The 12,823-nt window shown below is 40.4% G+C and overlaps 1 long non-coding RNA gene across 1 annotated transcript; it reads right to left on the bottom strand.

Moving 5' to 3' along the window:
* Positions 1-9,927: 9,927 nt before the first annotated feature.
* Positions 9,928-11,536, bottom strand: LOC127215144 (uncharacterized). The gene is made up of 2 exons (XR_007833923.1): positions 11,127-11,536; positions 9,928-10,566 (listed from the first exon to the last, which is right to left on the bottom strand). It is a non-coding gene; the product is annotated as an uncharacterized LOC127215144 (long non-coding RNA).
* Between the last annotated feature and the right edge of the window lie 1,287 nt (positions 11,537-12,823).

Raw genomic sequence — 12,823 nt, 5'->3', positions numbered from 1 at the left:
CTTTTTTGGGAAACAGCTCTCCAGGTCTTGGTAAACTCAACATCAAACTAAAACAGAATGTTAACTGTGCAAGATCTGCAGCCAACTCAACCTATTTGTGTGGCTCTTTGAAGCAAGAGCTAATTCTGCTTTACTAAGAACAGATTCACTTTCATTAACTAGTGCTATCTGTTCACTTTGCTTAGGCTGAAAATTATGGCCCAAATGTTTTGTGAGGATTTGTAATACTGTGTTTTAGAATGTGCATTATGTAAGTCACATTCTTTACCACCTTCATAGCATATGCTTACAAAATAAATCTTATAATTTTGGATGAACTAACAGAAAAAATCCAAAATAAATATGTGTAGATACACATATATGTATATTTTCATACATATATTTCCTGCAAGGCAATCATACAAAAGATCTACAAATAGAGGAAGGTGTGTGTATGTGAGCTATAGTCTTCAGATAATGGAATCATCTTGTAAATTCCCTGAGAATTAGAGCAGAGAATTGCAAGCAGAAGAAAATACATAGCTCTTCTGCTGCCAGAACATGTAACTCCCCTTCTTGGTAAGACTTTCTTCCCTGTCCCAGAAAGTGGGGTTTAATGATGGGAATTAAAAGCACACATGGTTGGAGTAGCCAAAGAGAGAGGAGACAGGGCAGGCGAGAGAAAGTGTCTAGGATCCCAGGGAACTCTAGACCCATTCAGTAGGCCTGCCACCTACCTTCACCTCCACTTGCTAAGAGAGGAGCTCTAGTGCAGGGGCCTCTAGAGCTCTTGTTTTCCTCTTCTCCAGCCCCTCCCCTCCAGTCAAATGCAGGGCTTTGCACATGCTGAGCAAGCACTTCACCACTAAGCTGTATCCTAGCCCACTATCACCTTCCCACAGGATTTCTCAGAACACTAGGGAATAAAGAAATTACCTTCAGCGGCAGGGTGTAAAGAAAGTTCATAAATTTTAACAAACAGGCTCTGAAAATTTGATAGAACTGAGGAGCAGTGAAGATTGTGAAATTTAAAAAAAAAATGTGGTAATACCTTTTTGTTATCCAATTATAATTCCTCTATTGGAAGATTTTTTTCCTCCAGAGTTTATTTGAAGATTTGGAAAAAACACTCTTGCTTTTATGAACCTCATTCATTTTCTTCTACTCAGTTGAAGAATTGGTCTGTAACAATTAGCCTGGGCAGCCTATAGTAACAACAAGTACCAGAATGCAAAGGAACACCTCAGAGCATTTCATTTTTCCTGCCTCTGATATTCCAATAACCACCTTGGAAAGATTACTATTTTTACTTCTCAAAACACTAGTGATTTCAAGTTGACATAATCTTAAAAAGAAAAAAATCAAATGTTAGTATGAATAGTATTCTAATGATTATACTTATTAACTTTTATTTTCTATTTTCATTTTTGACTCAATTTCTCCACATACCCCTAACTGTCTTGAAACTTACTTTGTAGATCAGGGGGCCTCAAACTCACAGAGATCCACGTGCATCTTCCTTCTGAGTGCTGGGATTAAAGGCTTGTGCCACCACGTCCAGCTCTAAAAATTTTGATAAACAGATAATTTCATTTTATGGGGCTAAGAGTAACTGGCTGCTCTTACAGAGAATTTGGGTTCAGTCCCCAACACCAATATAGCAACTTAAAACCATCTGAAACTCCAGTTCCAGGGGACCCCATGCCTTCTTCTTGTTGTGCAGGCATGTACATGGTACATATCCATCCAGGCTAAACACCATACACATAGAGTAAATATGAATCTTTTTCTAAAAGATAATTTCATTTTCTTAGAGAGAGAAATGTGTCATTGTGAAGTTTGCTTTAATTCCTTGAATTACGTAAGTCTCCACAAAAGTTATTTTTAGAAGTTTTATCAAAGTTCCATGTTTTAGTTAAAACAATTTATTTTCTGTACTTGAAATTGAACTTGGAGCCTCACACTTACTAGATAAACATTCTGCTGCTGAACTATAATCCCAGATAATTTAAAGTCTCTTTTATTGGATTTGAGACTCTTTGCACTTTTGCTAGCACAACTCGATGCTGTAAATTCTTTCAAATTCACATAATTTTGTTAATCTTGATTATTATCCTCCCTTATCCAGAATTTGGATCTGAAAAAAAAAATTAGCCTAAGCCAGGTGGTTGTGGCACTCAGGATGCAGAGGCAGGTGGATCTCTGTGAATTCGAGGCCAACCTGGTCTACAGAGTGAGTTCCAGGACAGCCTCCAAAGCTACAGAGAAACCCTGTCTCCAAAAACCAAAACAAAACAAAACAAAAAAAGGAAGAAAAGAAAAAGAAATTTAGCCTATGACTTCAGTAGATAGTACTTTTTTCTCCTTTCTTTTTTTGTTTGTTTGTTTTGCTTTTTGTTTTTCAAGACATGGTTTCTTTGTGTAGCCCTGCCTATCCTGGAACTCAATTTGTAGACCAGGCTTACCTCAAACTCAGAGATCTGTCTGCCTCTGCCTCCTGAGTGCTGGGATTAAAGGCTATGTCACCACTGCCAGGCTCCTTTTTTTCTATCTCTGAATAGTAAATTGACAAGTTTTTCATTTAATTATTAATAGATAAAATAAATTTGGAAACAAATCTGCCGGTTTCACAATTTAGTGATCCAGTTGATTTTTGTGGAGTACATTTGTCATCAAAAATATAGTGATTTTGAGTTGTAAAGAGGGACATTAAATTGAAGGAAGCACTTGTTCAGAGGTTTAAGTAACAGGCAGTCTGATTAACCACAAAAAAAGAAAATGGAACATTTGAAAATGAGTAGATTGAAACACTAGAACTAACTAGAATAATCACAAAAACACTGTGCAAATTTTCCACCAGACAAACATTTTCTCCTGCCTCCAAACCAGATCAGTCTCCATGATCACTAGAGACCCAGGACCCCCTGGGATGTCTTTTCCTTTTTGCAGTGAAACCCTAGGCCTCCTATGGCATTGGTTTATAAGATCCATTTTCCTTTTACATCACTACATTACTTACTCGTTATTGTTGTTTCTGAAGACACAACATGTTACTACTTATTTTAGAAACTTAAGTTTATATCTTGTGGTGACTGTTTCAACAGTGTAAAGCCATATATTTCCCTCACACTTGTGGATGACGCCCTCTGTCCCCTCAGTCAGTAAGTGGCAGTTCCTGAAAGTTCCAGAGGCCAAGTTGAGCACTGCTCACCAGCAGCTGCTTAGAAGTTTCTTGTCTTGGATTGACTGTACTTGCGGGCCTTTACTGCTAAGGTAACTGCTCACCTTTGGAGAGCAGAGCCTGCATGAGGTGTCCAGGAGAAGGTGTAATGGCAGAACTATTTTATGACTAAGAAATAAACACTACCCTGTTTATGGGATTATTGGCAAGGCCAGCATCCTTATGTAAATAGTACTCAATCATATGATTGCATATTTGTGTATGCCTTTGACAGCCTCTGTGATTACTGCAAGCCTTATTAACACTCCACTAGCAGTGTGCACTGCTATCTCAAAAGCATTGTGTTGTGCTAAACGCTTTTGATGCCCAATATTATATTTGTTAAACTTTTACTCATTTTAATAAAGCTTATACTGAAAATATTTTAAATATGTTCAGAGTTTGTCATTATTCTAGTCATTAACTTTCTTGAAATGTAATTCTTTCTTAGACAGGGTCTTATTATGTAGTCCTGGCTGACTGGGAACTATGCGGACTAGACTGGCCTCTGACTCCCACAGATCCACCTCTGCCTCCAGAGTACTGAAACTAAAGGCTTGTGCCACCAGCCTGGCTAAGCTATCAGTTAAATTCTACAGTGATTTTAAAAACTGAATTGTTAAAGCTAGTTGTATGCCTATAATCCCCATACTTGGGAGGTAGGGGCAGGGGAGGAAGATTGCTGCGAATTTGAAGCCAGCCTGTTGTACATATCAAGTTCCAGGCTAGTCAGAACTGCATACACAGCCCTCTGTTTTCAAACACTGGGGATGGGAACTGAGGCTAGCACCTTGCACATGCTAGGCAAGCACTGTGCCAGTAACCTTATCTCAGGCCTGTGCCTCTGTTTGTTCAGGTGTTGAGGATGGAGTTCAGGGTCGCAAGCATGGCGAACACACACTACTACTAAGCTGGAGTGCAGGCCCAGGGAATTGTCTAAATTAGTGTTGCAGACAGTGTAGTGTATCTATCATATTCTTAATAGTGTAGTGTCCAAAGATTAATAACTTCATTTACTAGCACCTACTCATAAACTGAGCAGTAATCTGTAAGTAGAACAACATTGTACACTGTTCTCTCCAATTCAGAGACAACTCCAAGCATCATTTCAATTGCTTCTAAAATAAAGATGTTCTAATTATCAGTTTAACACTAGTTCCAAATCTCTAAATAAACAATTAAATATTGTGTGTTACTAGCAATTTCCTGAAACTACAAGGTTTCAGTATCTGTTTTGTCTCCTCCCTCCCTGGGCAGATACAACCCAGGACATTGCCCAATATAGCCAAGTGATCCTTAGGTGTTTTTATCTGAGAATGGTGGTACAAGCTTTAACTTTATGAGTTTTAGGCCAGCCTGTTCTACATACCAAGTTCCATACTAGCCAAGACTACACAATAAAACCTTGTTTTTAAAAAATACTAAAATTAAGAGGAGTTAATAGCTCTAGACCTAACAAAACACAGGTTTAATAATGCATGTAATAGACAGTTTCCACCTCAGCTACACGAAAGTTTCTAAGGGAAAATGTTATTATTTATAATTTTAAATTTAAATATGTTAAAGGATTGAAATTTTTGAATAATGCTAAATTTAAGCCATTTTTAAAAAGCAAGGTATTTTTTCTGAAATTTAATAGATCTTTTTTCAACTTCATTTCAAGATGAAAAACTTGCAGTCTGAGTTTGCACAATCAGAAAAACACATTGAAGGTGTCTGGCTTTGCAGCATTTCACTCCTCTATTTAACTTTCTCAAAATGGATCCTTTTTCCTAAAATAAATTATATTACTTTCCTAGACCTCCATAAAAAATATTAATGAAATGATTCTTAGGATTATGTAATCTTAACTTTTCCAGCATAGTTTACAGTTATTTATAAACATTTTATTGCATTAGCATGAGTCAAATATGACTTCCATTTTCCTGGACACTGTAACAGAGATCTGTAAAATGTATACAAAACTTTATAGTACAAATAAAAATTTTAGTGGTGGGGGCAAAAGAGATGGCTCAGTGGTTAAGAGCACTGGGTTCAGTTCCCAGCACCCATATGGCAGCTCACAACTGTCTGTAACTCCAGTTTTAGGGGATCTGACACCTTCACACTAATGCATATAAAATAAGATTAAATTTTTAAAAATTTCAGTGTTTTATTGTGCTTGAGAATGCCAATATACATGTAGTTTAAATATGAAATAAAACATTCTCCAGCTAGACACAGTAATAGTTCGTGTTTATAATCCCAGTACTTGGGAAACTAAGGCAAGAGGATTGCTACAAGTTCAAGGCCAGCCTAAGGTATATATAAATGGATTCCAGGCCAGGTGGAATTTAAAAAGAAAAAATTACTTTTCCTAACTATTCAAAAGGCAAGAGCTTGGAGACTATTAAACAAATAAATAAATAAATAAAATGTTATCTGGGTGGTGATGGTGCATACTTTTAGTCTCAGCTCTCAGGAGGCAGAGACAGGGAATCTCTGGGAGTTCGAGGCCAGCCTGGTGAGTTCCAGGACAGCCAGAGTTGCACAGAGAGACCTTGTCTCAAAAACTAAATAAATAAAATGTTGTTTGGGTTTGGTTTTTGAGATAAGGCCTCAAACTCAGACCATCCCAAGTGCTGGGATTAAAGGTGTGTGCCACTAGGTTGAGCAAAATAAATTTATCAAGGCTGGAGATATGGTTCAGCAATTAAAAGCAATGCTGCTCTTGCAGAGGACAGAGTTCACTTCCTAATACCTCACAATTGTCTGTAACTACATTTCTAGGCGATCCAACATTATCTTTTGACCTCTGCTTCACAGGCACTAGGCACATATGTGTTGCACAGACACACATGCAGGCAGAACACCCATATAGGTAAGATAAAAATAAAAGAAGTTTAAAGATAAGTACATTTATCAAAACAAAACAATACTAGCACTGGAGGGAGAGGTTGAAACAGGAGGATGAGGCCAGCCTGGGATATTTAGTAAGTCCTTGTGTTGACTTACTGTCCCACCTGGTCCCGCAGCCATTTAGCCCCAAATAAACACACTGAGGCTTATATTAATTATAAACTGTTTGGCCAATGGCTCAGGCTTCTTATTGGATAGCTCTCTCTTAATTAGTAACCCATTTCTATTAATCTGTGAATCTCTACGTGTTCTTGGCTTACCAGTGATGCCAGGGTCTTTTGCTTCCTGGGCAAATACATAGCATCTCCCTGACTCCACCTACTACCTTTCTATATCCCTGTTTGGATGTCCCACCTGGCTAAATTCTGCCTGTCCATTGGCTGAAACAGCTTTATTCATCAACTAATAAGAGAGATAGATTCACAGCATACAGAAGGACATCCCCATCACCCTTGTCTTAGAAAACAAAGAACAAAAACAAAGCAAAACAACAGAAACCTACTGTTATTCCTGACCTGAGTGTATTACTGCATGAGTATGTAGACACAAAGTAACAATTCTCCAAAGTATTTCTTTTTTTTGGGGGGGGGGCGGTGCCAGAGTTTGAGATAGGGTTTCTGTATCCTGTAACTTGCTTTGTAGACCAGGCTGGCCTCAAACTCACAGACATCCACTTGCCTCTGCTTCCTGAGAGCTGGGATTAAAGGTGTGCATCACCATGTCTGACCAAAGTTTATTTCTTAAAACTGTGGAGCTGATTGATGAGACATCACAGTGGTAAAGGTGCCTGTCTGTCACACCTGAAAGCCTGTTTGATACTCTGGCCACATGATATAAGGACAGAACAGACTCCCATATATAGGCCATGTACACACACACACACACACACACACACACACACACACACACACACACACTCACTCAAAATATTTTTTTAACTATGATGTTGTATTGTATAAATATCATTCTTTAAAAGGCTACAGAAATGGTCCCATGGTTAAGGGCATTTACTGATGTTGCAGAAGACCCAGATTCAGTCAGTTCCCTATTGAGGTTTAATAAGAATCAAGAGAAACAAATAGTCCAAATAGATGTTTATTCAGGGAGAAATAACTTAAAACATAGACAGATGAACACACCAGCAGGTTCCTGGTCCCAAGGATGCCTCCAGATATTCTCCTATTCCCAAGCTGTAAGCAAGAGAGCTCTCTGAGCCCCCTCCTCAGACTTAGTCTCCCCCCCCAACATCCGCCCCTGTCCCCACCCGCTAATGGGCGTGGTCTGTGCCTTGGTGTGGACAAAGTGAATATCTCACTACAATTCCCCTTTTAGTCTAAAGAGAAGATTTAGGTTTGATACAAAACAATGAATAACAAGTGTGCTCTGAGAAAAGGAAAATCGAGAATATTTCAAATCAAGAACAAACTTAAGACCTACAATTCCCAGCACCCACATGGTGGCTACAATCACCTGTACTCCAACTCCAGGGAACCTTATACCCTCTTCTGACCTCCCTGGCTTCTGCAGCATCATGGTGCATAGACATACACTCAGATGTGCAACATACAAGATAAAATGAAAAAAATAGAGGGTAATCTTTTTGTTCTTATGTTGTGCCATGTCTAGAGGCTTATGTAATTAATGTATAACTGAGATCGGCCTCTGCCCGATGTTTCAGTTCTATATGGGTACAAACTGAAGAACTGTGGCTTCATAAAACCTCAGAATTAACTTGATTAAAGCCTACACCATAAAGATTTAACCACCATAATTAACTCTGTACTTTGGAGTCCTTCTACTCTTGATACTTGCTTAGGTAAGGGTGCAGAACTGCTATGTTAGTAGAAAATTGTAGTTTGGGCCAGGCATGGTGGTTCAGGCCTGTAATCCTAGCTCTTGGGAGTGGAGGTTGTTACGATTTCAAGTTTGAAGCCAGCCTGGGCTACATCTCAAGAAAAAAAATAGATAAGGAAAGAGAACAGAGGAAAGAAGGACTTGGAGTTTGAAATAATAAGATTATGCTAAAGTCAGAGAAATACTTGAGAGGGGAATGTCAAGGTGCCCCTGAATGTCAGGGCCATGCTTATTACATTAATGAATCTGTGGATTACTTGTCACATAGTATTGTGTTTGTTAATGTGCTAATACCACAGACAAATTATCTGAAATAATATCTTCAGTAAATAAACACATTTTCTCCTCAAATTTATCTTGCAGTTGAATTTTCATTATAAAGTATTGTGTTAAGGTGGACCTTGTAATTTCAGCATCCAGGAACTGAGGCAGGAAGATTGAGTTTGAGGCCAGCTGGGCTCCATAGCAAGACCCTGCCTGGAACAAAGCCCTTTGGGGAAGTGTGGTAAATTATTAAAATTGTCTAGGGATTCTACGCTTAATGATGTCATTTTCAAAGAATTATGTAGCCAAGAGTTTTATATTTGTTTTTTGTTTGTTTGTTTTTTGAGACAGGGTTTCTCTGTGTAACAGCCCTGGCTGTCCTGGAACTCACCCTGTAGACCAGGCTGCCCTCAACTCAGAGGTCTGCCTGCCTCTACCTCCTGAGTGCTGCGGCCATGCAGCACCAGGCCTGGCTGTGAGTTTTAGAATTTTAGCATGGGAAGGGATAGGAAATCTTTTCCAGTAGGAATAAACTAAAGCCCCAAAGTTTAAGTGTCATATGGAAGGCCATTTATTTATGATCTTTCCAAGACATCATTTCTCGTCTGCATTTTATCATTATTTGTAAGACATGAGGATCTTGGGCTGGAGTTGGTAGAGTGGTACTTGACTAGAATGGATGAGGTTCAGTCCTGAGCACTGCAAAATAAAGAATGGGAAGCCAGGCGGTGGTGGCACACATCTTTGATCCCAGTGCTCAGGAGGCAGAGGCAGAAGAATCTCTGTGAGTTCAAGGCCAGCCTGGTCTACAGAGTTCCAGGACAGTCTCCAAAGCTACACAGAGAAACCCTGTCTCAAGAAACAAAACAAATACAAATAAGTAAATAATGGGAAGAGGTGAGTTCTTCCTTTGCTGCTTGAGCAGTCTTCCTGTCTTACCTGGGGGTTACAGGTTCACCACCACACACAGGCTAGTTCAGGAAGTCATTTAAAATGCAAACATGTAACACAAATTACAGAAACTTCAATCTCTCTCGTTTTATTTATTCATTTTGAGACAGAGTTTCTCTGTGTAATAACTCTAGCTGTTAGCTATCTTATAACTCACTCTGTACACCAGGCTGGCCTGGAACTCACAGAGATCCGCCCACCTCCAGAAAACTGGGATCAAAGGTGTACACCACCACCACCCAGCATTATGTGCATTGGTGTTTTGCCTGCATGTATATCTGTGTGAGAGTTTCAGATCTTAGAGTTAAAGGCAGTTGTGAGCTCCCATGTGGGTGCTGGGAATTGGACCCCAGTCCTCTGGAAGGCATATTCTTAACCACTGAGCCATCACTCCAGCTATGAGTTGGGAGCTAGCCTGGTCTACAGATCAAGTTTCAGTATAGACTTCAAAGCTACAGAGAAATCCTGTCTCGAAAACAAACAAATAAATAAATAAATACGAAATTGAACAAAATATTATTACAAGAAACTTTTATTCTTTTTCCTTGTTTATTTTCAAGCTAGAAAAGAAAATCAATGTAGAACAATTATGATGGAGTCTCCAAGGGAATAATAGTCACCACAGATCTGAGGCCAAATCCACTCTGTATCTCTGTATTCTAAAACGTGGGGTTTTTTTCAACCCTAACTAGACAAGTAAATATGAAAACAATTTCATTTTGTTTTTTAAACAAAAGGAAAATTTAACAACAACAACAAAAAAAGTTTTAAAGCCCCTCCCTTAGGGGTAAAGTTTATTTTGCTAAATTAATATAGACATTTTGTTTCAATGCTTTATAGGTAGTCACAAAGAATAAGGACTTCACAGCCATGTATCTCATCAGATAGAAGCTGGGGACAAATGGGACGAGGAGGAAAGAAATGGGAAATCTTAAAAAATGCAAATGACAGGTTTTTGGGGGGTGGGGAGGCCAGCAATCAAGGGAAACCACATAACCTCAGACTGCACAATAAAGACACTGATAAGACAGACACAGACAGACAGAATTCGCCCCTGAGTTTACAAGGGAACGCCTGCTTGTGAAACAGAAAGGAAAGAAAAGTTTGGCATTGTCTACAGTTGCATGTAAACCTAAGAAAAGGCTGCCCATATGAATACCTTGGCAGTTCTCCGCTGTGACTTTGCGGTTTCTACAATTCAACCTTCCACATTTCCAATACAGCCTGTCTACAACTTAAACACATGCAGCAGCTGCCAGTGGTATCCTTGAACTCCTGATGTCCTCACAGAGTCCCTGCTTGCCAAGGGTTAGCCACATCCCGACACATTGGAAGAAGTCAGTTGGACCTCAGGACTCCTGCTATTGGGCAGAGCCCTCCTTCTGGACGGAACACCGGAGCTGTGGGAAACCCAGAAACAAAGTGCTCAGCCGACTGCCAGTACCGGTCAGGAACTATCTGAGAGCCCTCCCCACTCCTCCACACCAAATTCCATACCTGGGGAAAGTGGGCCCCTCCCCCAGACCTTACCCCAAGTAAATTTCATTTGCTACTGTTTCTCAAGTGGGAATGAATTAACTCACACTAGTCAGTTAATGAATGCAGTTATGCCGGCAGATTTGGAAACCACCCTGCCCCACACATAAGAATGTACTGTAGTCATTGCCAGTAGAAAATGTACAACTTGGTTTTGCATCTACTTGGAAGAGGAAATTAGGAAATGATAGGCCCTCTCTCTACCACATACATACCTCCCCTCCCATCCTACCTAAAACCCAGTGCATTGTGAAGTTTATTTTTAATTTTAAGAAATCACATTTTAAATTGGTTCCCAAAGGAACCTTGCCTTTCTTGTTCTTTTCAAATTGATCCAAGAAATGCTACGTCAGTGTCTGAGAAACAGATACAAAAAAAAAAAAAAAAAAAAGCTCTCTTTTCATTTTTGTTTTTGAATCAATACCCGAATAATGACCAGAAGCAAAAATCCACCGGTGCGTCAGCAAGGAGGATGCTTGGTGCTTCAGCTCCATCCTTCTTCCCCTCGCAGCCCCTGCAGCTCCAGGCCGCTAGAGCAGATAGATAATGTAGGACAGAACCACCAGGCCTATGATGGCAAAGAACATGAGGATGAAAATATCCAGCATGGTGAAATACTAAGCAGGGGAGTCGCCTGGATTCCGGGGAAATGAGAGCTGCAAGCGTGGAGGTCGGTCAGCGCAGAGAAATGGCTCCTATTCCCTCCCCCTTCCTGTTCCCTCGCCCTCTCAGGGACCTGAGGCTAAGGGATGCTGTAACTCCATCAGCAGCCTACTCTCCACCTCCATCATCACAGTCAGCCAATCACAAAGCCCACGTTGGGTAAACAGGGAACAGCTAGACCAAGCAAAACCAGAGAGGTTCAATTTCTTCCCAGGAAGCCAGTCCCGCCCCTGTGTGTGGAACCACTATCTGTATTTAGATACAGTTTCTGCACTGAGTGGGCTGCTCCAGTATGAGCATGTGTGAGTGGAGAATCTCTACAGACCCCTTAGGGACGGATTCTTCTGCCTGCTTTCTTTTTCCTCTCTGGCAATTTATCTCAGACTAATCGTTACCAGTTGTGTGGGCCATTGGCTAGTTGAAAGGAGAGCACAGTCGAAGGTCTCATGTGGTCTCAGAGGGCATCTCTGGTGTGGACACAAGCTTTACACTGTGCCAAGCATTGCACACGTGGGGTAATTTCAACCTGTCTGAAGTCTGTTATACCTGGGCTCAGAGGTGGTCATGAGCTTACTTTCCTTACAGCTTGTCAACAGGGGGTGGAACTCAAAGCAAGGCTCCCTTTCTTCTAAATCCACATTCCTTCCCTCCCTCCCTTCCCGCCCCCCTCTCGGTTTTTTGAGACAGGGTTTCTCTGTGTAAAAGTCCTTGGCTGTCCTGGAACTGGCTTTGTAGATCCACCAGAGTGCTGGGATACTCTCCCCCACCAAATCCACACTTTTTGAGTCCACCTCACCCTGGCTTGCCTTGTTGGTCTGAGAGATCCCAGAGCCTGACTCATTTGTGTTACATGAGGTCTCCCCTCCACCTTTTCTGTTCTGTTGTTACTCATACTCACTTTGTCTCTTCAGAGAGTTTAGCTTAGGGTCATCCTTAGAAAAGACACTGAGAAACTCATACACCCACTCCTGGATAGCAAGTGTCTAGAAATGCAAATTTATTTATTTTTTTTATTGTTTTGTTTTGAGAAAATTTCATGTAGCCCAGGCTGGCCTTGCATAGATTCTCCTGCCTCTACCTCTTGACCTCCTGAGTGTTGAGATTATAGTCAGCTGTCAAGTTGTTTCTTCTGAGGGAGAAAAGCTGGATGTCTTATTAAAAGTCAGTGATATCAGAACCAACAATAGGCTCAGACAGTACAGGTGCCTTGCACAAAATCTGACGACCTGAGTTCAATCCCTGGGCCCCACATGGTGGCAAGACAGAAATGACTCCTGTAAATTGTCCTGTGATGTCACACATGCCCTGACGTGTAAACACATATACACACTTGCACATACAATAAATGAAAAAGTGTTAAAAAAAAACCCCACGACCCCTCAGTGATATACTTTGATTTCTGCTGTGTGTGTGCACGCACCAACTGTTCCTTATTAAAAGAAAAATCCTATAGGCCAC

The sequence above is a fragment of the Phodopus roborovskii genome, unplaced genomic scaffold (assembly GCF_943737965.1).
Source record: "Phodopus roborovskii unplaced genomic scaffold, PHOROB, whole genome shotgun sequence".
NCBI classification, from domain to species: Eukaryota; Metazoa; Chordata; class Mammalia; order Rodentia; family Cricetidae; genus Phodopus; species Phodopus roborovskii.
Note: the sequence above shows the minus strand (reverse complement) of the source record. Positions and strands in the feature narration are given on the sequence as shown.